General features: G+C 48.5%; 1 protein-coding gene across 5 annotated transcripts in view; it reads right to left on the bottom strand.

Moving 5' to 3' along the window:
* EXOC6B (exocyst complex component 6B) overlaps window positions 1-27,650 on the bottom strand; it is a 311,842-nt gene that overhangs the window by 45,165 nt on the left and 239,027 nt on the right. The gene's annotated exons all lie outside the window — the stretch shown is intronic.

Raw genomic sequence — 27,650 nt, 5'->3', positions numbered from 1 at the left:
AAGGACACAGGGATATTAATCCCTAATTCCAGCAGCATTGATTACTGGTGTAGGCAGGTTGCAATGACAAGGATCAAACTAAGGCAAAACCTGCCAGTCAACACACTAAAGAACTTCAGTTCTCCCTGTCTCTTGTCCTCCAGGATGACCCTGAGCTGCTCCAAGTTAACAACCTCCAGGGTGCAACTCGTCAACTCTGGGCCCCACGGGCTAATTGCTTTGGAAAAAAATACAACTTATTAGCAAGTGTCCAAGCCATTGACTCCACCAGCATCCAGACTGAGAGCAGACGCTGCAGAAAAAGACCTGACATTTTCTCTCACCCACCCCAGTCTTACAAAAACTCGCTCTTTGTGACCTTCGGAGAGGTGGCTCATGAGAAATGTGCTTTCTTGGGACATTTTCTCCAGCAGCTACAGTGCAATAACTCCCCCTGAGAGGCTTTGCTGGGTGCGTGATGCACGGCTGTAGAAGAACAGGCTCTGGAAGTTCATGACAATGTGGTTAGTGGGGTCTACAGGGGTCAAAATCCCATTTAGCATCCAGTGTGGGTGCAACACGGGCACCCAAAACTTGCAGAGCAAAGGCTCCCCACGCTGCTGCTCGGAGCCGACCGCTGGAGAACGCGGCGTGCTTGAGGTTAGACCTCGAGAGATCTTTGCACATACTAAATACAAGGAAATTAAGGCAGGATGGTAGCAAATCCATTGTAAATTCCAACTCTGGTTTGCTCCCCGCTCATCGCCCTGCAGAAACAGCCCCTTTCATGGCCATCACAATAATGTGCCCAATTGTCAGGATCAGCAGGCAGCTCGCTGGTGCAGAGCCGCTCGCTCCCAATTAGCGAAAAGCCAGCAACACAAAAAAAACTTTGACAGTAAGAAGCATTTGGAAAACTGCATTTCTGGGTAAGTTTCCACCCCGTAACCACTGCGGGAGTTTGATCACGGCTCTGAATTCTTTTGCTTTCTGTTATAACTTAGCTCTTGTTCGTGTGCCAGCTTACATAAGCTGGGAGCACGGCTCTGTCGTCGGAGCGCGGAACGAAGGACGGGGATGCGTAGGTGCAATCAAGGAGCCATTTTGCTCCACTGGAACCATCACCTCCTCTCCCTGGGTCCCATCCACGCAATGAGAAGGTCCAGGGAGCAGAGCCTCTTGCTCAATGTCTCCCCCACCACCCGCCGAGCGCCTTGACATCTTCCCGTAAAGGCGCTCAAAGTATCTGTTGTTATTCACTGAGACCCGAGTCAAACAGAGGTTGCCATAAATTAAAGACATGAGCGTTTAAAACGGCGCTGAAATGAGTATTTAAAGCCCTGCCTTCTTGAAATGTGTCCTGGTCACTGCGGATGGAGAAAACCTCGCCCGTTCCTCGGAGCGGAGGGACCAGGACTCATCGCACACACCAAGGGATGGGGATCCCCACCGCTGCCAAGCAGATGTCATTGGAAAACCGACCACCCTTCCGAGGGAGGATCCGGTCCAGGTGGGGGAACAAAAGGGCGCCTGCTCGGTTTTTCCTCCCGTTATTCAATCCGGGGGCTCAGCGGTCACACCACATTTGCCTCCTCTCTCTCCTCTCTGCTGACGGATGCTCGGTGCCCGTCCCAACCCCAACGCACGCAACGGGCTCTCACCTTCCTTGCCATGCTATTGCCTCTCCGCTCCCGCAACCCATCCCAGGCCAAAATATCATGTTCCTGAAATTTGCCGGATGAGAGCACGTTAACAGGCTGATCTTTCGAAACTCTCCCATTCTTCTCATAATTTATTGATGAAAGGATTCCTCGCTGGTTAGGCAATATCCCTCCGGATGAAAGCCTGGCTATGTTCCTCTTCTTTCTACCAGCCTCGGTAACGTACACCTCCTCTCCCAGGGCCCCTGATGAAAAATTCACTACTCGCCGGGCTGCGCTGTCAGTTGTGCTGCTGATGGATCACGTTACTTTCTACCTGTTCAGATTAATCAGGTTACAGCTCCAGCCTGCCAACAAAGCGTGGCCTCACACCTCGACTCCACGACCTAAATCCACGTCCAACATCCAACGCTCTAGATGCACGTCCGAGCTTGAAACCAAGCCTGAGACTCAGGAGTGGCTTTAGACATTGTTCTGGGTGAAGAGAAACCCTAATGTGCACCACATCTGGTGTGCAAAACCCATTGATATTTGCAAACTGTAGTTACAGAGAGCAGTGTCCCGGCCTGGACCAAGAGCTGGGTGGTGGGAATCATGCTGGAGCTTTGCTGCCCTACAACAGCATCTCCATGTGAACTCCTGGACCATAAAACCAACGCAATGCTTCCTCTTCCTCTTAGGCAGGGCTGTCTGGAAGTTCAATTTGTGCTTTTAATGATCTGAGACACTTCTGAATGAAAGATGGGATAGAAATAATCCTAATTACTTCGCAAATTCAATACCCAATCAGGCAAAGTTTATTACTGGGAGTAACTTCATCTCCCCAGAGGACAAGGCTCGTATATCTTTTCAGTGCTTAAACCCAGCTTAGTGGTCCTTAGGATTTTACTGCATGGGAGTAAATCCTGACTCGGAACCTGTTTGATGAAGCGTTTCCACACCGACTCGGCCTACGATCAACAGGGATGTCCTGGTGCTCAGACGGTGCTGAGGAAACGACTGATCTGCCTCAAATTCCAGCCTCTCTTATCCACCCATTTTGCTTAAACCAGAAGCGTTGCTCAATTTTTTCTTCTTGGCTTAACCTTAAATAGGTGACTAAATACTAGTTGAATGAGGTAAGGTTTCAGCTGTGGGGAAACACAGGTAACTTCTACAGCCAAATACCTTAGCGACGCGGTTCCACTGCCGTAATTGTATCGTCACTCATCACGGACGCCAGGGAGCTTATTCGACAATTCAAACTAACTTCTGAGCCCTAAGACAAAGCGAAGGTGAATCAAAACACGCCAATTTTTAACTCATTACATTCCCGACAAAATTCAAAGGCCAAGAGGGCGGCATCTCAGGCAACAGCAATATAAGATACTACTAATAATAACAGGGACAGTAAGAACTGATTGATGTACTTAATGCTTTAGATTTTCAAGGTCAGAAACAGCTCCTATGAAAGAAAACAATGAGCTTCTTGAGCAATTTTTGTAGGTTTGGAGCACTGTTGAAGTTCTTCGCTCGCAGGAGGAAAAAACCCCAACTCTTTTTTTTTTAATATTTATCATGAAATTAAAATCTGTTGGTTGGCAACAACTGGCCTAATTATGGGACTTTACTGGAGTTCTCCACTGGCTTTTTCCTACGAACTAGAAACCAACTGATGAACTTGAACAAAGCCTCAAGTCCCACATTAGGTAGAAGACGCCCATTCCACAGCTGTGGAAATGTCAAGGACACAAGTTGCCCAATATCATCACCATCAGCTGGCAAAGCACGAGCCAGAGCCTCTAAACTCCCGATACTATCCATGGAAATCCCCCTCCATCCTTCTTCCCACTACCCCTTGGAGACAAGGCTGAAGAAGGTTCCTCCAGCATTTCTGCTGCTCTTTGGATCTCCTGCATGTTGTGGGGTGGCCAGGGGTCTCCTGGCTCTTTCTCCACAGTGGGACCAAAGCCAGCGTGTTGTTTGCTGTAAATTACATGTTAGTTTGTTTCCTGCAATGCCCAGAAGTAACTGCTGAACAACCACCAGGATTCCCTGCAGAAGGCGATATTCTCAGAAGAGCAAAGCAATGACAGGAATGTGCGCAGACCGACTGGTGAGGAGCTAATGACTTCAAATAAAGGCCATAACATCTGGCTTAGTTTAGCCCGAAGCTATAACCAAACCACAGTCTCCTCAACTCCGCTGGCACCGCGCTCGTGAAAAATCACACAGCTACGAGATGACAGTTCGGAGTCGGAGCGGCAGCGAGTAAATATCATTTGATTACGTGTCAAGGAAAACCGTCTTTGCTGAAACAAAATCGATGATACGGAGCTTTGATCCCCTGGGAATGTCATGCGATCGTATAACTGGATGGCTTAGGGAAGGTGAACGTATTTAACCCCCGTAGAGACACGGTCAAGCTAAGAGGTGTTGGCAGAGACTCCCAACCAGCAGGGAAAACCAAGAGCTTTCTCCACTGCAAATTCATTATTTTTAAGCCTTTTTTTTTAGTAATTACATGGGAAAGACACACAGGAGGCTGCTCCCGCAGCTCACGGTAACATCCATACCTTTGAGAACATGTTCGTGGGGACAGACTTAATAGCAGGGCCTGTTGTGATGGGACAAGGGGTGATGGTTTTAAACTCAAGGAGGGAGATTCAGGCTGGACATGAGGAAGAGATTTTTGGCAATGGAAGGTCCCTTCAGACCCAAACTGTTCTATGACTCAGGTTGCAGCTCCCTGGGTGTTGAAGCCAGGGGCAAGCAAGAGCATCAAGGCCACCAAATGCAGAAGAATGACACAAGCCTACTTTTACTCATTTACTTCTAAAGCAAAAGCTTGCGACTTTAAAGACCAGACTAAACGACCTGAGTTTTAACATGCTATCAGACTTCTTGAAGACACCACCAAAGGGAATTTAAGCTTCAGGTCCCTTTCTACCAGAAGGAAACTGCTCTCAATGTCATGTCTTTGCAGAGCCGCTCTTTGCACCTCCACAGGGCAAAAGGCGATGGGAAAACATCATTTAATACGGCCTTGACAAATTCTATGATGTCACTGTAACAACGGTAAAACTGACCCAAACATGTTGTTAAAGGCTGCAGCCCACAGGAGAATGAATGCGTGCATTATATACATTTTGCAAGCACAGTAAAGCTCTTCATTGCGAGAGCCACAGGAGAGCAAAAACCAGAGCGAAGCGAGAGGACGCGGGGTGGGATACGTTATCTTCAACACAAATACACCGACCCATCAAGCATTTTTCATGTGTTTTCAACCTGGAATTTCCAAGGTTGTTCACTTATCTGGAAGGCAGCCCGGCTGCGCTGCCCTTTACTTTTAAAAACAAAACGCTACTGTGAGTTTGCTCACTTTATTTTAAAGCCAAAAGGGCAGCGAGTGTGGAAACTCAACATCTCGGTTTGGAGTCGTGTGGGGGGGGATGGATGCTGGGAGCCTCCCCGACCTCCCAGACCCGGCTTTTCCCCTTAATTCTGGGTGACTGGCATCTCCAGCTCCTCATGCAGCTCGTCCTGCTCCTAAGTGTTAGTGAACAGACTGCCTTGGCTTGGTGAATTAGTTGGTATACTGCTCCTTATAGAACTCGTTTGGAAATCGCTTCTATAGAATTTGCTTAGTGTTAGTTTGCTGAGACGGCAAGCTGTGAACTTTTAAACTTTCTGCTTTGTTAAGTAAAAAAGTGGTGGTTGAGGCTGGAAGATAAGGGGAGCTGCGCCCCTGGAGACCAGGAAAGGAACAGAACATATCTAACGAGACGAGAAACAGAAGAATGATTTGGCTATAGAATCGTAGAATCATTTTGGTTGGAAAAGACCCTCAAGATGATCAAGTCCAAGCGTTCCCCCAGCCCTGCACAACCCCGTGTCCTGAGAACCTCATGTCCGTCTGTCCAGCCCTCCAGGGATGGTGACTCCAGCACTGCCCTGGGCAGCCTGTTCCAATGCCCCAACCTCAACCTCCCCTGGCGCAACTTGAGGCCGCTTCCTCTGCTCCTATTCCAGGTTCTTTCTCCAGCATCCCAGCTGCAGAATAAGGACTGACGGACAACACTTCCACTGACGTCCACGCTGGACAGTGAGAGACAAACATCTACCTGCAGAGATAAGAAACGGCCCCTATGACACAAATGCCTGAGTCGCCGCTACGGCAAACCCTAGGAAGAGAACCTTCCTTGACCCACGGATGAGAAGGTTCCCTGTGGGGTGACTTGGGACTCTGTGGGAGCCTTTCCACGGGCAGCAGCTGCTCCTACGGCACAGACAAACGTCCTTGAGAAACCAAACGCCACCACCCATGCGGTGATTTCCAGCCCCACTGATGGAAGACAGATTTAAGCTCCTGTGCAAGAGCCAGGTTGCAGTATCCAAATACTTTCCAGAAAGCTGATTTCATCAAAAGATCCAATTGCAACCCTATCGTTTACCAAAAACAAAACTTCTTAGCGTAATCTACTTTAAAAACTAAATCTCATTTGTAGGTTATTATAGCTGCCACAGTCTGTAACATTTGTGCACAGAGCCCCCGTGAATTTTGAGAAGCGGGAGCTGAGTCGGTTGCACTTGAGCGTCTGTGACGCTGGATGCAGCCGGTTCATCACTCACAGCACCAGCCGCAAACACTTTCAATAACTCGTACAAAACGCTGCTCGAAACGACAGCGGAAAATACACGAATAGAAATCCAAATAAAAGCGATGGCATTAACGAGGTCTGTGTTGAGTTTCGGGGCTCGATCGCTCAGCTCGTTGTCAGCTCCAGCCACCGTCTGCATGTTTTCCATTTAGAGCAGGCTGACAGAAGCAATAATCGTGTTTTCGCTACTCTTTGCAGACCACCTATCAAACTTTTGGGGCAGGAACGACTTAGTTGTTGACTGTAAACAGCTAAAAATTAGGCTCTTCCATCTTAAATTTTAAAGTATGTTTTATAAGCGGAGCTTTGGAGTTTGCAAGAAGACAGTTTCCATGCAAGAAAAAGAAGAAAAAACCTAATTTTCTTCTTGTTAATACTTGGCTTTTTCTCAATATCACATACAGTGAAGCTTCTGAGGGAGGACAGAGGGAAACTGAGGCACGGGGACTCCGTGGAAGCCCATGGGGTAACAAGGACGGGGCGCAGCGCCGCTCCTCACCGACTCCGTCCCCGACCCGGGAAACCTGCATCCCATTAGTGGCTTTGGCAAAGCCTCCGTGCCAGCGCTTGGCTCCTGTGAGCGGCTCCTGTGACTCCAGCGCCGGGACTTTCCTGCGCCGGGACTCAGTTCCATCCCAGCAGGGCTCCCGGGGGCCAGCTCGGGGTTTCGGGAACCCCCGAGGAAGAGGAGCGGTGGGATGCGGGAGACGGGCGGCCCTGCTGCAAAGAGCTCATTATCAGGAACGTTGATGAACTGCTTTTTGGGGGTTTTGGCCACATAAAGCAGGTGGAGGTTCATGCTGAAACACAGCGATGCTCAGGCCAAGAAGGAAAAGGTTGGTGGGCCAGCAGAGCTGCAAAGTTTCCCCAAATCTTTTAAAATTAAAGCTTCAAATGATGCTCAAAATGACCCCAAAAGTGAAAGGGAGATGAATCCCATTCTTCTGTGACATCTGGGCAGGTGGTCTCCTCCCAAAACCTAGTTCTCTAATTATTTCTCTAATTAATTCTTTCAACTTCCCACTAGTTTCGCTTTAAATTAAAACAACAATTTTAAAAGCATTTATATCTATTGGATTGCACTGCTCCCAAACTAAAATCTAAGGGCTACGAGGTCAAGATTTTTGGTACCAACCAACCTAAAAGGCAGAGAAAAAAAGAACCAGAGCCTTCTCGAGGCAACCAGCGAAAGGACAAGAGGCACAGGTCACGACAAGAGAAATCGCAATGGCATACAAGGGAAAACAAGCATTTCCCAGAGACAGAGATGGGAAAAGGGGTCCCAAGAGGCTGGGAAGCCTCTGGACAAGGTTTTGACCAACCTGGGCCCTCCTCCAAACTACATGGTCATGCTCTGAAATTATAGTTTTCTTCCAAAGAAATAAGAATTATTGTAGATCTTCTACCTCAAGACAGCTCAATGAATGGCTGAATCTGTTTCCTTGCTGGTTTTTGGGAAAGACCAAGGATTACAACAAAAAAACAACATGCATATGAGAAGGACAGAGTAAGGAAAGGATATTGGTACGGGAAGAAAGTGATAAAGACAAAACAAGAGCAAATATATATATATATATATATATACACAGCTATATGTCCACATGCAGAAAGGCATCAGAGGATGCCAAGAACAGGGAGAATATACCAGTGCTCCCAGCTGGTACAACTTTCCCATTAAGTGTAGCCAAACACAACCATGGGAAGTCATCAAGAATTTAGTTACTCTGTAAGGGCCGGATCCTGCCCGAGACGTCAGCAAACTTGCCATTGGCTTCACTTGAAAAATCTCCAACCTGGTTGTCTACCCAAGCTCCAAAAGTCCACCCAAAGTCCACCTTGAGTCCCGCTCGCTGTCAGCGCACCCAGGACACTGGAGCTGAGCAAACTCTCACCAATGCATTCCTGAACAAACTTCTGGAGAAACCTGCACTTGCAGCTTTTCCACCGAAAACAGCTCAAAGGGAACGTGCTGCTCCTGTCTGGGGCTGCGATGCCCTCGCTGGGGTCTCATGTACCTTCCACCACTGGAAGAGGCCTCAGATTCTGATGGAAAGAGTATTAAAGTGCTGACTTAAGGGAAAAGCACACCCAGTTATGTAAATTCTGCAAACAGAAGCAATGTAAAAATAAAAATGAGCTTTCCAAGCGTGGCACTGTATTTGAACACTTCTGACTTCTAGAATAGTTGTGCAAACATTTTGCAAACACCCTTCAAAGCGACCTTCAGTGGGACATCACCAGCCTCAAAACTTTAATCCAAGACTTGATTTCTGTGTTACAGACCTGGAACTACATAGAATCAGAGAATGGTTTGGGTTGAAGGGACCTTCCCAGCCCCCCAGTGTCCCCCCTGCCATGACAGGGACATCTTCACCAGCTCAGGTTGCTCAGAGCCCGTCCAGCCTGGCCTGGGATGTCTCAGGGATGGTTCAGCCACCACCTCTCTGGCCAACCTGGCCTATCTTGGATGTCCCTGAGCGCTGTGCTCCAGCTGAGCCGGGTGGGAATCCCCACACCCCAGAGGGGTAGGAGAAATCAAAAGTTTCCCCTGTTCTTCACCTGAACATGAGGTGTCAAGAAACAAAACAAACGCCGGATTCTCCTTCCCCTTCCTCATCCAGCTCTCACTCACCGATCAAGTCTACAAGGTGCTTATGGACCGGACTACCTCAGAAAAAGCAACAACTGACATTATTCCCACATATTTTACAACAGCTGGACTTGCTCTGCAGTTCCCAAATGCACAGAAAGATATTCCCTGATCGAACTCCCACGTTCCAAATGAAACGCAGCTTGTACAGTAAATCGCTGGGCACCGCATCTGGGTGATGCCCATTTAGAAACAAAGCAAATCGATGCAGTTTCAGTCGATAATTTGAAGCAAACAAGCACACGTCAAATCCCAGTGTCACTGCAGAGCACGAGGTTTCCCTTGGGTGTTTGAGTAAGCGGTAAGTGAAGCATCAGAGCTGAGACACAGACCTACAAGCAGACAGGCTGAGCAGGAGAAATGAGGAAAGTAACCCAAACCATCCCTAGTTCACGTTGCTGCCTCTGCAGTCACCATGGAATGCGGTCGGTGAAGAGGCAGAAGTTGGTCTTTGAACATATTGGAAGAGAAGAAATCCATTCAGACAATGCAAAGGCCAAGGACTAAAAAATATACACAAAAAGTTGGCATTACACAGAGCTGGACTTGTTCAAAAAGGGTTTAATAATAAGGTAAGAAGATGAAGACAGAGCTTCAACTTCCCTAAAAATGGTGTTCTGCATATGCTGCTTGGCCAAGTGCACCCACCATCACCAGGGCAATGCCCTGGAATGAAAAGGAGGGAAGATAAAGGTCAAATCCTGCACGCTGGTCAGAATAAGGATGTTGGAAGACACAAATCAGCGAGGCCCTGCTGCTGTGCAGGTGGCCATGGATGGCTAACGGCTCCGCTCAGAAACGCCTCCTGCAAGTATCTCCAGAGGGTCCGTGAAAGAAGGGTTGAACGCGGGTTCCCAAGAAGGACACCTGCCTTGCAGATGCACCAAAGCAGGTGTTTGCTCCTTCAAGTGAACTGGTGAACAGAATGTTAGAGAAGAAATCATTTAAAACTCAAACTCAGCTCTGAAAACAGCAAACGCCATCACCTGGAGCTCCCATTTGAACTTAACCCAAGCTGAGATGTGTCCACCAGGACGGTACCTCCCAAGCACGGTGCTGGGATGACTCCAAGGGTGGTTTTGCGGAGGACAGGTGCCACCCATCGAATCACTGGTATTCCTGTTGACCGTGTCTTAACCCAGTGCGGACAAGCCCAAATCCCCTTGCAGAGGTAACTGAACTGCGCCGACCCCACCATGGAGTGCAGCAGCAAACGACTCTGTAAATCACAGCACTGCACAGACCGTGCTTCCCCCAGCTCTTCAGCCTCCCCTTTCCCATTTATACACTGATTTTCTAGGCTATTCTTTATTTCTGGCCTTGCCTAGAACTGCTGAATGGGCTCCACACCTCCAAGCCATGGCAGATGCAGCCCACGTTGCCACCGATGTGCTGGACACGCCGCGATGGGGGAGCTTTACCGGAGCGGTTTACGTTTCAACGGGCTGGTGCCTTTTTCCACTATGTATATCATAAGTGTGAGCGGATGAGAGAAAGAATAAAAAACGGCATTTTTTCCACAGTCCATTACATCACATTTTCCCCTTGGAAAACTTTGTAACTTCATATATATTTATCCATACAGCCCCACACAAGCTGCACTATCTCTTTACGAGAGCAGAATATTCTCGTCGCATTTATTAAAGGATAATCTATGGGAAAAATACACTACTGGAAAGAAATATGTGCTGGAGGGTTCCTCTGCCTTCTATTAAGAGCCTTTTGGAGAAGGCTGCAAGTGGCTGGAAGGCAGAGGGATAATTAAATGCCTCAAAATACTAGAATCTGCAATTAGGACCATGAGCAATGCTCCTCCCCAAGGCAATGACCGCCTGCGAGGCCAGGTGATGCCCATGGAAAACTTCCACCCGTTCGAAGGCATAAAATGGAAGCAGCGTTTTTCCACACACTGGGAAATGACATGTGCTCTTTCATTTCATCAACCTGCTTCCACAAACATATAGAATAATGTGCCCGAGAGGTTATACAGCAAGTTTGGAGCCCGGTCATTGCAAATAATAACGTCTACCTCCATCAGGGCAGAAGAAAAAAAGCTGAGTGAACTCAGATTGACCTTAAAGAAATCCCTTAACCTAAAAATATAAAAGACAAACTGTTTCCACTGAGAGCTGCTATATAAAACCACCCTCAATAAAAGCGCCGGACTCCTTTCAAACTAACCTCAAACATGAAGCAAATTCCAGGCTGCTATTTTCCTCTGGCATCCCGGAATGTACAGCTCAAGGACAGAACGGGCTGTTCGGATCAGCTCCTGCTCCTGCAGAAACGATTGTTTTCAAACGCTTTTGAAAAAGTGGTTCTGCATAGGGGTGCATTCCAGATTTAAACGTTACGAGGAGCGGGGCGAAACCAGACTGTGTAGGCTTGGGTTCCAAATTGCCACCAAAAAACAAGAGGGAAAGATATATTATCTTTTGTTGTTGTTGCTTTTGTCTTTATAGTGTACTCACCAACAACTTAATACTGCACAGAATTAATACCACCCAGGTTCCATTATAAGTTGGGGAATGACCTATTAGAGAGCAGCGTAGGGGAAAGGGACCTGGGGGTCCTGGGGACAGCAGGGTGACCATGAGCCAGCACTGGGCCCTTGTGGCCAGGAAGCCAATGGGACCTGGGGTGGGTTAGAAGGGGGTGGTCAGTAGGTCAGAGAGGTTCTCCTGCCCCTCTGCTCTGCCCTGGGGAGACCACACCTGGAATCTTGTGTCCAGTTGTGGCCCCTCAGTTCCAGCAGGACAGGGAACTGCTGGAGAGAGTCCAGCGCAGCCACCAAGATGCTGCAGGGAGTGGAGCATCTCCCGTGTGAGGAAAGGCTGAGGGAGCTGGGGCTCTGGAGCTGGACAAGAGGAGACTGAGGGGGGACTCATTCATGGGGATCAAGATGGAAAGGGGGAGTGTCAGGAGGATGGAGCCAGGCTCTTCTGGGTGACACCAGTGATAGGACAAGCGGCAATGGGTACAAACTGGAACACAAAAGGTTCCACTGAAATTTGAGAAGCAACTTGTTTGGGGTGAGGGTGGCAGAGCCTGGCCCAGGCTGCCCAGGGAGGTTGTGGAGTCTCCTTCTGTGCAGACATTGCAACCCGCCTGGACACCTTCCTGTGTAACCTCATCTGGGTGTTCCTGCTCCATGGGGGGATTGCACTGGATGAGCTTTCCAGGGCCCTTCAACCCCTGACATTCTGGGATTCTGTGAGAATCATAAAATCATAGAATCACTGAGGCTGGAAAAGACCTTTAAGATCAAGTCCAACCATAGGTGCCTCTGACCTTGGGCTGGATCTTCCAGAGGCCGATAACAGGTTTAGATGGGAACAAGTCAAGTCATTTGCAGAAAGACTCAACTTTCCTGAGCGGCTTTGTGCTCTGAGTCAGGACTATTTCTGGTTACGGGGCACACCCCACAAGACTATCTACTCGGGTTCGCTTAATCTTCGCAACAAAAGATTCCTATCTGCCAGCGCTGTCATTCCTGATTACCACATCACTTCCTCATCAGCCCTTATGTCAGCAACCAAATTAAGGTATTACACTCTGGAACATTTAACGTGATTACATCGGAGGAGTATTTACGCTTCCACTTGGGTAGATGCGACTGCTGTGAACAGGAGGATGGGGAGATGCCAAGTGAGTCTCGGCGTGGTCCACACCTATTGCTCCTTTGCCGTCTGTCTGTCTGACACCACATAAGACAAAAGCCAGATCTCCTTTTTTTGATGATACTCAAGCGTATCAGGGTGCTCCAGCCCTGCTCAAAACATACACACGCTTTAAATAAAATTCAGACAAACGCATCCACCCAGGACAACCTGAATTTCCAATGTTAGGAACTCCCATCCCCACCCAGCCCAGCACCCACTGGGGGAGATGGAATCAACGAGTTCATGGGAAGATACGAAAAAATAATACAAATTAAACAACCCGCTGCTCACAAGAAGACTCATCCCCAATGACACAGAACTCCCAGCTACGCACGAGAAACAAAAGCTCTGCAACCCCTATGATCAAACCAAGCCATGGCTCCAACTTTGGCCAAGCACCACGGCCAAGCGATTCACCAAAAAACACAAGAACCGAGCCACAGAGCTAAATTATCCTGGTTTAACGAACTCAGATTGAGTGAGATGATGGCTCTTGGTGATGCACAGAATCCGGGTGTCGCCATCCCAACAGATTACCCACTAAGCACAAGTCGAGTCAACAAAGTTTGGCCAACTAACATCTAGTAATACAGTATTTACTCATTGTTTTGTATGTCAGAGCTGGTCCACAGCTCTTAAAACGGTGAATACATTCTATATAGCTGAAATTTCAAACTCAAATATCTGCTGAAAACCTCGTTCCCTGTGACACAGTTGTCTCCCAGCCAACGTGAGTGCGTATCAGGGAATGAACATCAGGATGTCCCCATCGCTCCTCTGTCAGACCTTTCCAAAATCACGCCATGTGCTGCTTCTCCCAGGCACCTGCCCTCCAAAATGCAGCATTTCCAGTAGTCGCTTGACTCCAAAGCATGACAATTCTTAAAACAAGTAAAAAGTTCATCCCCACCCTCTGCAAACAGTCAGAACTGCTATGGAGAAGGAACAAAGGGGATGTTGCTTCTCTCTGACGAGATCAACGAGGTACATGAGGCCTGGAAGAGGAGGGGAGGCCAAACCTCGAGTCGTGGGGCAGTTCTGGGCCCCTCACACCAAGAAAGGCCTTGAGGTGCTGGAGCGAGTGGAGAGAAGGGCACGGAGCTGGTGAGGGGCTGGAGCACAAGTGTGATGGAGCGGCTGAGGGACCTGGGGGTTCAGCTGGAGAACAGGAGCTGAGGGGAGACCTTCTGATCTCTGAACTGCCTGAAAGGAGCTTGGAGCCAGGGGGGTCGGGCTCTGCTCCCCGGGAACAAGCGCCAGGAGCAGAGGAAACGGCCTCAAGTTGTGCCAGGGGAGGTTGAGGTTGGATGTGGGACCAATTTCTTCCCCAAAGGGCTGTGGGGCATTGAACAGGCTGCCCAGGGCAGTGCTGGAGTCACCATCCCTGGAGGGTTGGACAGACGGACATGAGGTTCTCAGGACATGGGGCAGGGACAGGGATGGGAGAATGGTTGGACTCGATCTTAAAGGTCTTTCCAACCACAATGACTCTATGATTCTACGACACAAAACTCTACCCATTTTCTGCAGTGTGCCGATGCTCAATAGCAACAGCTACACAGCCCCACTTAACTGCAGCTCTCCTGCAGCACAAAGCACAAAAAAGAGAGGATCCCCAAGTGATCCAACACCCCCAATCCCACCAAGCAAGTGGCACAAGCTCAGCAATGAAGCGTCAAGGATAAATCTGGTACTTCAGTCTTCTGCAGCAAGATCTTTTATCCATGACTATTTTCCTTTTGGTCCTCTCTTTGCAGCAACCCAAAAGGATGCTGCAGCTCCCTGCCGCCAGCTTTAATGGATCCATTCAAGCAACAGCCTCGCTCTGCAATTATCATGCCTATCCGGTCCAAGTAATGTGCTTGTTTACACTATCTGGCAAACTCCAGATCGAGTGTCATTTCATCACTGGGATTCTTTTGCCTAAGCCAAGACCAACAGACCATGGTGGTAATTTAAACGCTGAAAGCATGCACAGTATCGATCCGTGAGACTTGACGCCAGCTCGCCGTTACACGAAAACACATCCCCCAGGGAGCTGCCTTCGGCGGGGCCTGGTGGAGAAGGAGAATTTAAATGAACGAAGGAGAAGCCGGCTGGAGAGATTAATATGCATGAGCACACGACCTGAATAAACGCGGCACTTGGTGCGGTTCGTTAGATTTGTCAGAAAGAGCGAGGGATTATCCAAGAGAGCCACGTGAAAACACACCGTAAAGCTGGTGATGGGTCTCTGCAGCAGAAACCTGTCTGGCGTCTAGGAAAAAAACCCCATTGGTACAGATGCGGTGCCTGAGAACACGTTAAAGCATCCAGTAATAACAGGTGCTAAATGAACAGATTACGGCTAATATAATAAACACCGTCTGGAGTCATATGCCTCCCTTCCCCCGGCTGCTCCTCCTCCAGTTTCGGGCTGACCTGTCTACAAGCACAGGGAGATGTAGCCCATGGTGGAAACCACCCCAACTCCTCACCCCTGCGGGAAGCACCCAGACATTTCTGCTTTTCGGTGCAGAAGAGTCAAAGGTTCCAAACCCTTACAAAACAGGGGTTTTTGACAAAGAGGGGCATCAGCCATCCTCTCTGTGTGTGCTGGATGGGCCTCATGCAGAAGGCTTTGTAGATATGTGTCCTGAAAGGTGTTTGCATCTTGCCATTAGCAATCCAAAGGGAGTGGGAGATGGAGGAGAACTTCATGGTTTTTCCATTGCTTAACCTCAAGTGAGCCTCAGGAGATGCACGTTTTCTGCTTAGACCCTTCAGAAGCCATGGGAAGCATAGAATCACAGAATGTCCTGAGCTGGAAGGACCCACAGAGAAGAGAAGAGAAGAGAAGAGGAGAGGAGAGGAGAGGAGAGGAGAGGAGAGGAGAGGAGAGGAGAGGAGAGGAGAGGAGAGGAGAGGAGAGGAGAGGAGAAGAGAATTCTACCAACCATCTACAGAGAAAAGCTCATCTCAGTTGCAACCTCAACAGCCTTTGGAGATGCATCAACCCCTCTCGCTGGAGAACGGGTTGATCCTGCAAAGTTGAGTTCAACCACTCAGCTTTACCTCACTCAGGCGTTACATCAAGCAACATATGATGCCCTGTGAACCATTAGAGAGCACAATCAACACCACCTCCTGCAAAGCAGAAACTCCTCGGTGGGCCACTTCCATTGCCACACTCACAGATGTACTGTTCCTCTCACCCTCATTTACTCTCCTCTGCATTGCCTGGGTAGTCCGGAAAGCTCAGGAGATCCTCCTGGTCCAGAAGGAACCTGTCCTCACTTTGTTTAGTCTTCATACCTGCTCTTAGGTCCAAGTATAAAATCTATGTGTGTGTTAGACTGGTTTCACCTTCAACCAGATTCTCCAAGTCCCGCAGCAAAAAACTGCTCTTCCTCTGGATGGACTACCCCGATCTTTACTAATTAAAGACCATTAGCCTAATTGCTCTCTTCCTCCCTATGTATCGTAGCACACAGAGGCCTCTCAGCACTCTGCTGGTCTCACGTACCCTCCTGGAAGTCACACGTTGTTGTTTTGATACATGTAAAAATAGGTAATAATAAGGGTACTTGTTCTAGTATTTAGCCAAAATCACCCACTGGATTTCTAATGCATGTTAAATCTCTGATGCTTTGGTGAAGTTTGTTACATTTCTAGAATTAAGGGTTCATTTTACTAGTGATCAGGAATGAAAAGTCAACCTGAAAGCTAGAAAGTCAACTGAGGATATTTCTGGTTTGTTCACTTGAACACTGGGTGTGAAGAATCACGGAATCATTTAGTTTGGAAAAGACTTTCAGCATCATCAGGTCCAACTGTTAACCTGGCACAGCCAAGTCCACCACTGCCCCATGTCCTGAGAACCTCATGTCCGTCTGTCCAGCCCTCCAGGGATGGTGACTCCAGCACTGCCCTGGGCAGCCTGTTCAATGCCCCACAGCCCTTTGGGGAAGAAATTGTTCCCACATCCAACCTCAACCTCCCCTGGCGCAACTTGAGGCCTCTTCCTCTCGTCCTCCAAAAGAACTACCTTTTGGAGACCACGTTCCCAACTCCTGGCTCCCTGAAGTCTCATAGGCACATTTAAAGACAGAAACCAAAACTGCATGGGCACATAAACCTGGATCACGACCAGCCATGGGCTAGAATAAAACCCACCTCATCTTCCATTACTCCTACTAGTAGCAGAGCTGTTACCTCAAAGCTTGATTTTGTCACTGCAATAGATGTTGACGTACATCTAATAAACCAACCATCAGTCACACGAAGCAGGCCAGGTCCTAAACAGTCTATTAAGTGCCACTGGAGGCACCTCAGGGCATCCACCAGCTGCTACTCCAGCAAGGCACACATCTCTTGAATGCCTGTGTCTTATCATCCACCTGTCTCTTGTGGACATCTAGGACACCTCTGGGCTTCTACAACAGCAGTAGACACCACATTTAGACACATGTACCAATCCGGTCCTATTCTAGAGGAAAACCACACTTCAACACTGAAGCATCGATTTAGAACAAGAGTCCAAAACTTCCCACTATCATCAGGTCGATCTGTAAATTCTCCTAAGAGAACCAACCTAGAAAATAACCCATTTATGCATCTAACAGCAGCAACTATTGCGTGGTGTTTAAAAACACACCCACATGCCCTGGAATCAACAGAACCTATAGGAATGCAAATTACTATTTTTATCATGGAATCGGGGGGGAACTAATAGAAAAGTTGAAATAAATCATACTGAAAGGTTCCTTGCTATACAGTGCCACCTTGCTGTTAATTCATCTATAAAAGTGACAGCTGCTAAGGATCGATGCTTTGGTGCAAGATGTGCGGTGTGTTAAACTCAAGTGATTGAGCTTCGGGAAGGAACTGTTGGCTGAAATATATTAAAGTCAGCTTAAAACACAATCCTGAGAGCCCGACTCTCAGCTTACTTGGAGCACACATCTCCTCTCTGCTGGTTTCTTCCAAAGCTCCAGTACCGCCGTCACTCCCGCACGTGCTCTCCAATGCTTTGGTCGAGTGTCCTCTCCTCCATCTTCTCTCCTTCATAGGGCTCTCACACACCAGAGTCACCTGCCTTTCCTCATAAACCTTATCTCATTCATTAAGCTCTTAATCCACGCGTACAGCACTACATGAATGCCAGTCGATATGTGTACTCTTTAAATCAAACAGGAAAAAAATCAATGGAAGGGTCCGACAACAGACTGTGCTGGGAATGGTTGTCTAAGAGGTAACAGCTCGTTCCTGAAGGACACAGGGTAGCGAAGGCTCGCTCGTAATTAAAGTCACCTTGATGGATAAAAGCACCAGCAGCCCCGTCTTGCGTATTTTCCCCAGATGTTCATTGCGCCACTGTGTGTGTTATTTCGGAAAGCTGACTCCTTGACCGGCAAAATATCACAATAGGCTTTCCAAGAGCTATCGTCTCCTTGCTCCGAAACGACAACCCCGCGATACGTCTGCACTTGAGAGGTCCCAAGGAGAAGAATCACACAGATATGTCAAGATACTGTTTCCCTGCAGCTTCAAAGACAAGACTTCCCTGCACAACTGACTTTACCACCCACCAAGGTCCAGCTGATACCTCTCCGGGAGCCCCAGCAGCTGAGCCGAGCGACGCTTCGCTTTCACGGCAGCAACAGGAGCACTCGGGGGGGGAAAACCCCACGTTGCACAAGGTGAAGGCAGGATGTCATGAAAGGCAGCTCCATAAAGGCTTCTTTATGGACAGCTCTTCCTCTCCAGCTCAAGAGTGGCAGCTCCCGAGCACGCACAGATCACCGGAGCGGATTCGGTTTCACAGGACGTGGAGGTGAAGGGCAACCACCTCTGGCCCTCTCTGTTCCCCATCAACCCTGCCTCAATCAGCAGGTTAAAGGTGAATGTGGGCCTTATAGCTCCAGCGGTGTCCGTTTCCCCGCTCGGATGACTGTCTCACGGCCTCCTGCAATTAGAGGGCTCGGTGGGGAGATCCCTCACCTCTCCTCCCACCAGCACGGAGCAGCTCCTGCTCTTCATGCCCCATGGGAGACGCCTGGAGTAGCAGCAACCTGCTGCAGGGTGGACGGACCGCGAGCAGCTCAGGAGGGGACAGGGTCCGCAGCTGAGTCCTGGAGGAATAACACCCACATAACACACGTTCCTGTCCCAGCGCAAGGGCCGCTTTTGCTGAGGTTCTTCATGGCATCCCCTCTGAATGGCTGCACTGATTGTTTTACGGTAAATAAGCGCATGAAAATGGGAGAAAGGAATAATAAACAGCTGCGTAATGTTTTACTGCAGATGGGCACGGAGCCGTGGGGCGTATGGGACCAAACCGCAGAGCACAGCGTGCAAAGCCCCGTCGGTCCCGAATAAACCCCAAAGCCCAGCCTAAAGCATTAAGTTGAGAACAAGTATCTCCCATCCCACCACCTTCGGATTTCCACATCTAAGCAAAACTGGTACACGGTTTACACGACGGCTTGAAGAATTTAGCGCCCAACCATGAGGCAGAAAAGTCTATTTCTTGCTTTCAAATTCCTTACTTCTCGCCTTCCAATTCCTAATTTCCTCACTTGATTTCTTTTGTCTAGCCCCAAAATCTCACAATGAAATAGGATTTGATTGTTTGCTTGTTTTTATTGTCCCCGTCTGCAAAGTGTCGACAGACTCCACAATTCCCATTGCCATGCCCTAATGAAAGAAACCCAGGCAGCGCTCCCCGTGTAAGAGAAGTGCTAACAGAATATGTTTGCACTTTTGGTTTCTTCGTTTGAAGGCCCTGGGGAGCACCCAGGCACTTTGAATTCCTCCCCATGCCAATACATCCTTCCTGGATCAAGAGTGATGGGTTCTGAGCGAGACCGAGCAGCCGAACGGACTAGGGAACTGGGTGATTTTAATAGAATTGAACTACAAAAGGCTGTGTTTAAAGTAACACTAAGACTAGCTTAAACCCACCAAAGCAGGAAAAATCAGAATTAAAGCTCTAAATCCACGCTGAGCTCGCGCTTTTGTGTCTCATTCCCTCTCCCCATCCCCTTTCTGCAGGGCACGGCGAGCAGCATTTGCAGCGCAAACTTTGAAGCATCTTTTCTTTGTGAGTCAGGCAGTTAACACTGATTTAAAAATAAATAAACTACTTAGTGTGCTCTTTTCAAATACTGTTGGTTTTGGGGCACTAAAAAAAAAACAACAAAACCAACATATCCTGAGCCTGACAAGCAAGAAACACGGTGGTTTGGCCACGACCCTGGAATGTCCTTGCCGGTGCGCTGGGTTTGCTGCGGTCTGGGAGATTCCTGCCCGGCTCCTGGGCAAAGCCTGGCCAAGAACCCATGTCTGAGCACATCTCCATGGGCATTTGCATGTGGATGCATCGGAGTGGAGGAAAAATTCCCTCTATTTGCCGTGTGTGATGGATCTCCAACAAGGAGCATCTTTCCTATGAGTACTCTGAGCACCATCAGAGGTGCTGGAGGAACATGCCCATGCATTGGAGTCCAGCCTGACTTTTAGGAGGTTCCAACGCAGCTTGTAAACACATCTCTTGCTCCTTCTTAGATGTGTCATAACTGCCCTGAGACAGCTTTTAATCAAGGTCCAAATGGTTTCCAGAAAAGAGAAAGCATTCTGCTCAGATGTTCCCAATGGGGGTTCAAATGGATGGTGCCAACATCAAGGCACAAGGATCAGGTGATATTAAGAGCATGAAATAAGGTAAAAAAAAGCCCCTCATTAAACAACTGCAGGGTTCTCTTTGTTAATTTTGTGTTGGTTTTCTTTTTAAACAGTCATTCCCTCCATCCCATCTTCTATTTCTTCACTTCTCCCAAGTTTCCTAAGGAGATACAGGGTGGGAGACAGAGGGATGGAGGCACCTAAATACCTTGACTCATGGAAACTGAAAGGGCATTGGAAGCACAAGGGGTGATGTGGAAATACGTCCCACATCCTCATGTGATCTCCAGATGTTGGGGGCCTGGGTACACCTTGGTCACTGGTGAAACAGGTACCATGTTCTCACCACAGCGGGTTTCTAACCTGAACTGAAGAGCAAACGACTCGTACAACACAAGCGCATCAAATTCATAAGGTTTTAAATGAGCCTTCATAAATCTATAACTTCACACAAACTGTTACCTTCCACCGAGTGATTACAGCCAACATTTTCAAAGGTAATTTCATGCCAAATATGGATTGAGAAAACAAATCCAGGCATTTATTGAGAGAGAAAGCTAACGTATGAGTCTTCTTTTTTAATTAACAAAACTGTTGTATTACCCCATGCAGATAACTCTTGAGAGGAAGCTCAGCATGATGCTGAGTGGCCCAGACACCACTGAGGTCCACCAGAAATTAACACCAGACTACAGCTTTGAAAATGGTTCCCCCAGGCGATTTGGCATTTAGGAAAAACCAGCCCAATTTGGGTCTGTGGAAGCAGAGAGGTGTCACGGGGGATGAAGGAGATAATATCTCCATTTCTGGGAAGCTGATGTGGCTATGGCTTCTGGATGCCTATAAAAGCATCTATCACGTTCATGTGTGTTAGGAAACAAAACAGCATTTAATTGGCAGTAATGTGCTCGGCTGGAAGTCAGACACATCTGGTCTCCATCATCTGTTTAGACTCTTCGGGTCTTCGTGTTTGCACAAGACCCAGCAAAATGGGCAGTTATTAGTTGGCCTGTCGGTACTGCCATAATGACCACGATTAATAACGGGGGTTGCTTTATCCAAAATATACCAATCAGTGGAAGGAACTCAGAGACGAGCAACAAAAGTAATGAACAGCTTGGAGATACAATCTTAACAGCAAACCCCTGTGTTTAAGGGTAATGATAAAACTAGCTCCAACTCATCATTGCTGGGTAATTATGAATTAAGGCTGCAACTGGAGCACGGGTCTTCACTCCTCTTGTGTCCGCAGAGCACAAGATGACACTTGTGATGAAAGGGAGTTCAAAATTTTGCTTGCCCTATCCCTGGAGACATCCCAGGCCAGGCTGGACGGGGCTCTGAGCAACCTGAGCTGGTGAAGATGTCCCTGTCATGGCAGGGGTGGCACTGGATGGGCTTTGAAGGTCCCTTCAACCCAAACTATACTACAATTCCATGATAATGTGGCAGAAGCCACGTAGCGATGGTTAGATAATCAACACAAGCACTATTAAGCAAGGACAGAATACAGGGCAAACACAACAGTGGAGGGATGCAGCTAAAAGGAGAGGACAGAATGTAAGTTTAGTGAGATGTAAAATGTAAAAGTCCCTCTGCAAAGGGCATTAAACACTAAAGATGACCAGCAACCAACACGTACAACAGTGCTCCTCAAAAAAAGAGTGTATAGATGCCCCACGCTGCAATGGGTGTTCGGGAGAACCAGCCGAGCTGCGAGACCGAAGATGGGGCACGGTCGTGGGCTGGGGAGCATCCCGAACCATTCAGGAGCTGGACTCGATGATCCTTGTGGCTCCCAACTCAGGACATTCTGTGATTCTAACCATTTGGAGATGGAAAACAGCCCAGCAAGGGAGCAGATGAGCTGGAACCCATGAGTCACCTGTTCACCTCTCCCTCACTGCACCCGGCAACCAAGGCGGCAGCTCCTCCGTCTGCGACTCACGACAGACACCTGGGTTCAAAGACGCAAGTACATGCGAAAAGGAGACACCTCGCTGAGATAGTTAACTTAATTGATCTTCTCTCTAATTCGATTTTCAACTTCTGTTGCATCTACCAGCAAAACAAATGGGGAAAAATAGGCCAAACCGGTTCCAGGTCTAACAAGCGTCTCTTGGCGCCACGGCACACTCATGGCACCTTCAGCAAGCTCAGGACTGGCTCCAGGGCTCGCCCAGCCCCTTGTTTTCACACTGCTCATCAGATAATTTGACTTTGCAGGGCATGGAAACCACATTTAACCGCAAAATATGAAAACAAGTTAGAAAAGAAAACCACCAACAACCCAGGGCTTCCTGTCTGCTGAGAACCAAGTGGTGAGTTGGCTTGGGTGCTGCCTTGGAGCTCTCGGAGGGACTGTCTCCATCTATTGATGAACATCTATTGAAGGTAAGAGCAGAGAGGTGGTCAAAGCCTTGCAGTGTCATGTCGAGGCACAGATCCACAATTTGTAAGGGCTTCCCCTTGGCCACCATGCCCAGGGGTAGATATAGAAGCCCTGTGAGAAATAGCAGATGTAGGAGATCGGGCTACAACTTAATCAGCACAGGCTCATCTTGCACAAGCCCAAGCCTCCAAGTGCTTTCAAAGCAGCCAACGACCAAGTCAGATGGAGTCTTAAAAACCTTACTTATCATCCGATGTTTTGATAGGAAGCAAAGCTGAGTAACCAGGAACATCAGCATTACTGTATCTCGCAACACAACCTCACAATTTGACGTTTCCTGCAACAGAGCAGGTGGTTCCTTAAAACCAAACGTAAACCCAAGAAATCCAGGTGTCCCCATGGGTTTCTCTCAGGGTTGAGTCTACGGGATGAGTTCACACTGCACCTTTTCCCCTTTGTCTTGGCTCATTTTTCCAGAAATCGCATAGGGTTGTTAATTCCCTCAAAGCCCACCAACCAAATATGGCCAAAACGGGCCAGCAGGTCCAGAAGTCACTGGGGGAAATTAGGAGGGACACAAAGACGAAACGACCGCACATTTCATATGGCTAAAAGCTCCTGCCTCACTTTGTCTTTCATATCTTTTAAATGCAAATAAACCCAACCAAACCCTTCCAATAACCTGCAAACAATGCAGAAGAGACAGGAAACCTCTATGAAGGCAAAAACGGCACAGAACAGCGATGGGAGGGAGCTGTGTTCCTGACGGGAATATTATTTTATCAAGCATCTCTATTAGAGGTAACAGGGAAAATCAATGCACCAGGGGGAGACCTCTCATTACCCAGCCGGCCAGCATCCAACACGAACCCAAAATAACCACAGCTGGCCTTCAAACACAGCGAAAAGCCGCACTAAATGTTTGCTCCTGGACAAGCAGGGAGCAGAAGAGCCGTTCCACACCCAGCCACAGCGTTTGCCTGTCTTGACCTCACCGATGGGGTCTGAAGAGCTGACACGCACATTCGTAACCACCATCACATTACAACAGAAGAATGATGGAGCAGAAGAACGGAGCTCCCCATCCTCACCTCTTGCCCATCCGCGTGTCTCCAACAAGACAAGCTCCTGCTTGACGATCTCCAAATCTCCCTTGATGCTGAAATTTGCCCTGGCAGAGCAAATTCAACACACAAGATTTAGAGCTCGCTAGACAGACGGAGAGGAGCTCTAACCCATCGGGGACATTCCCTCGCTAGAGCCCAACGTGCAATTCTTGGAGCGCTGGAGACAGCTTTTCCTTGGCGGGCGGCCACCAGGGTCAATCTGGTTTCTAGGAGAGATCGGTGCGGCTGTGCATTGCACAGACAAACCTAACACATCCCTCTTCCACCAACCTTCTTACAATAAACCCATGAAAACAAAAAGCTAAACCATTTCCAGCTGGCCAGAGGCTGCGGAGAGAACAGTGAACGTATTGCATGTGCAGCCCTGGGGAGGATGTGGAGCATCCTGGAGCTCTTCAGTGCTATTTGGACATCTAATCGTATTTGGACCGAAGCATCTAAATCACTTTTGAAAGACAGATGCAGAAGACTAAATTACTTATGCACTTTTCATATTTTAGCAAGGTTATTGATGGAACTAAATTTATTTCAGGTTTCTAATACATAGCACTGAGTGTAGATTAAACTTTAAGGGGAAAAGGTAACTATTGCTTCCTTGTAAAGCCTTAAATATTTGTGTATCGCTGTCAGACCCTTATTAGAAAAGGCTCTTACAGAAGGATGAGGTGCAACTTGGTTTACTTTATCACTTCATTAAGGGGTTTTATGGACTTAGAATTGTCCCAGGATGGGAAGAAAAGTCACTTTTTAACATACTCTCTGCTCAGAAGAGCAATTTTGATCCTCCTGGCTTGACTCTTTTTCCTCTTTACCATATGGTGATACGGTGAATTGCTCCAAATTTCCTTGTGCACAAGGAGAAAATGAGGATTTCGAAGTACAGAGGGATCTTACGCTTGACTCTGCTCCGCTGAACAAACAGGAATCCGGGTGCTCCCACACAATGGCGTTTTTATAGGGCTTATTTTCCATTACAGTGATCAACAATCAAACCCGTTCGCTACCTTTTTCCTACCTTTTCACATTTAATTGTGCTAAGAATTGATTTAGGTCAATCCCTTAAACTTCATCATCCCACATTACTTTGAAAACTCCCTCTCATCTACAGTTCCTCTGTAAGAACGAGAACTGGAATATATTGGGAAGGGAGAGGGAAACCTCTTCAGTCTCCCTATTTTGTGCATCTTTTGCCCCCTCATTTTTCCTCCCTTTTATATATTTTTACATATTTTGCGAAGCCTGTCTGGATTGCTGGAAACAGCCTTTCAGCAGCTCCACCAGCATTCCTTCCCGGGCGAAGGAAACAGCCGGGAACACAAACATTTTCAGGAGGTGTCTTTTTCCCCTGTTCGTAGCTTTAAGTCAATATTGTGTTAACATTTAGCGGCTTGAAAGAGAAAGAACGCAACGTCCAAAAAGGACGAATGAAAAACAAGTTGAAGAACAAACTAAGAGCTGTTTTTGCTGCTGTTTAGGCAGCTCCGCCGCTCCCAGGCCCTGCAGAAGCACCACGGTGGTGGGAGCACTGGAGCTCTGATGGCTGCTCTGGAGCAGCCAACGGAGCTGCACACAGACGGAGATTGGTGACAAATTGCATGTCATGGGATGAGGTCACGGGCAGGATGAAGGGAGCTGGGAACTCGCTCCTCTTTGCACGTTATTGCTGATGTCAATAGGCCAGTGATAGGTGGGTTCTTCTCTATTTGGATGGTGTCCATTATCTGTCCAACAGTTGGCATCAACAAGCATCCCTGTTATCCAGGAGACGACCCAGGGCTGCCTGTCCTCACCCAAAACTCAACAGGCCATAGCATCTGCCCTTTCACCCACAACATTCAGAAAAGCTATTCCTTTGAAATGAAAGAAAACCAGATTTGGACTACCTTCCGAAACAAAGAAGAACAAAGAAGTTGGGGAATGACCTATGAGAGAGCAGTGTAGGGGAAAGGGACCTGGGGGTCCTGGGGACAGCAGGGTGACCATGAGCCAGCACTGGGCCCTTGTGGCCAGGAAGCCAATGGGACCTGGGGTGGGTTAGAAGGGGGTGGTCAGTAGGTCAGAGAGGTTCTCCTGCCCCTCTGCTCTGCCCTGGGGAGACCACACCTGGAATCTTGTGTCCAGTTGTGGCCCCTCAGTTCCAGCAGGACAGGGAACTGCTGGAGAGAGTCCAGCGCAGCCACCAAGATGCTGCAGGGAGTGGAGCATCTCCCGTGTGAGGAAAGGCTGAGGGAGCTGGGGCTCTGGAGCTGGACAAGAGGACACTGAGGGGGGACTCATTCCTGGGGATCAATATGGAAAGGGGCAGTGTCAGGAGGATGGAGCCAGGCTCTTCTGGTGACAACCAGTGACAGGACAAGGGGCAATGGGTGCAAACTGGAACACAAGAGGTTCCACTGAAATTTGAGAAGCAACTTGTTGGGGGTGAGGGTGGCAGAGCCTGGCCCAGGCTGCCCAGGGGGGTTGTGGAGTCTCCTTCTGTGCAGACATTGCAACCCGCCTGGACACCTTCCTGTGTAACCTCATCTGGGTGTTCCTGCTCCATGGGGGGATTGCACTGGATGAGCTTTCCAGGGCCCTTCAACCCCTGACACTCTGGGATTCTGTGAAAATACCATGTACAAAGGAGACCATTTGACAGAGCAGGAATTGCAGAGGGCTCCTGTTCAGCGTTCTCCTCATCCAAGCTGAATGCATTTGGCTGCGTTTTGCACTTATGAACCGTACAAGCATTTTGCTCCTAATGCACCGGCTCGGACGAGCTTGACCTCACCGAGCACTTTTAAGGCATTTCATTCTTCAAACAGCCCAGCTTTCCTCTTCAAAACCCCTGCATTCAAGTCCTGGTGCCTGGAAAAGAACCAAAGCCTCCACATTTCCTTATACCCACGAGGTTGCGAGTGTGTTGTCTACTGCGGTCAATAAAGTGCCAAGAAGCTAATGAAGATAAAAGTGTCAACGGGCAGCAGTGATACCTTTCCTGTGCAGTTATTTTGACCATTTTGCAAGCAAATTCGGCAGCTACTGACAGGCCCAAGTCCGAAAAGTAAACGCGCGGCATCGCAATGTTATTAAACTTCTTGCGGCTCCGCGGAAGTGTCATGGGATGACTGATTGCTCCCTGCACATCAATTGGATTCAGAGAAGTTCTCAAACCCTGGCGGGTTAAAAGCAGCTCCAGCATGAATCAGAGTCCCAGTGGTAAGGAGATCATCGATACAAGGGATTATGCAGATTTAAGAAATACCCTCAGCACCCGAAAGTTTTCAGAATGCAAACTCCGTCAACCCTGAAAACAAGAGGCACTGCATCATGATGGCAGGAGGGACAAAGCCAGGGGGGTTTAACAGACAAAAAAAGATTGTTTTAATAGGAGAGAAGCATCAGTCATTGAGTCTTACTTCATTCAGACTTTCTATCCAACCCATCCATCTTCAGTGCCAAGAGATGACAGGACCACCTCACTTTTCCCCCCCGGTCTAGTATATCAATAATGCCCATTTCTACCCCAAACAAATGACTGGCTAGAATGGCCCTTTTCCCTCAACTGGCTTGCCAAGCCCCACAAATGCCTCAGTACCTGCCATGGTCAACTTGGCTCCAACGGGACCCCCTCGAGAGGTGGGCACCGCCCGGTGGAGCCTTCCCCAACCTTCTTCCCAACAGCCACTTTGTCATTCATGGCTGGGGACCGTCTGCGGAAGAGGGGACCGGGGCGGCGGGGGGGAAGAGCGACGCCAAAGACGGACACAAAACGGGCGCGTACCCTCCCCGCACAAGCCCGAATGCAAATTCCTCCGCCCTCGCACAACGCCTCGGCGGCTTTATCTGCGAACAAAAGTCCCCGAGGCGGGCGGTCTCTGCATCGCTGCTCCCT

This window comes from Streptopelia decaocto, assembly GCF_964273445.1.
Source record: "Streptopelia decaocto genome assembly, chromosome: 4".
NCBI lineage: Eukaryota > Metazoa > Chordata > Aves > Columbiformes > Columbidae > Streptopelia > Streptopelia decaocto.
The sequence above is the reverse complement of the archived record's forward strand: the minus strand, read 5'-3'. Positions and strand labels throughout refer to the sequence as shown.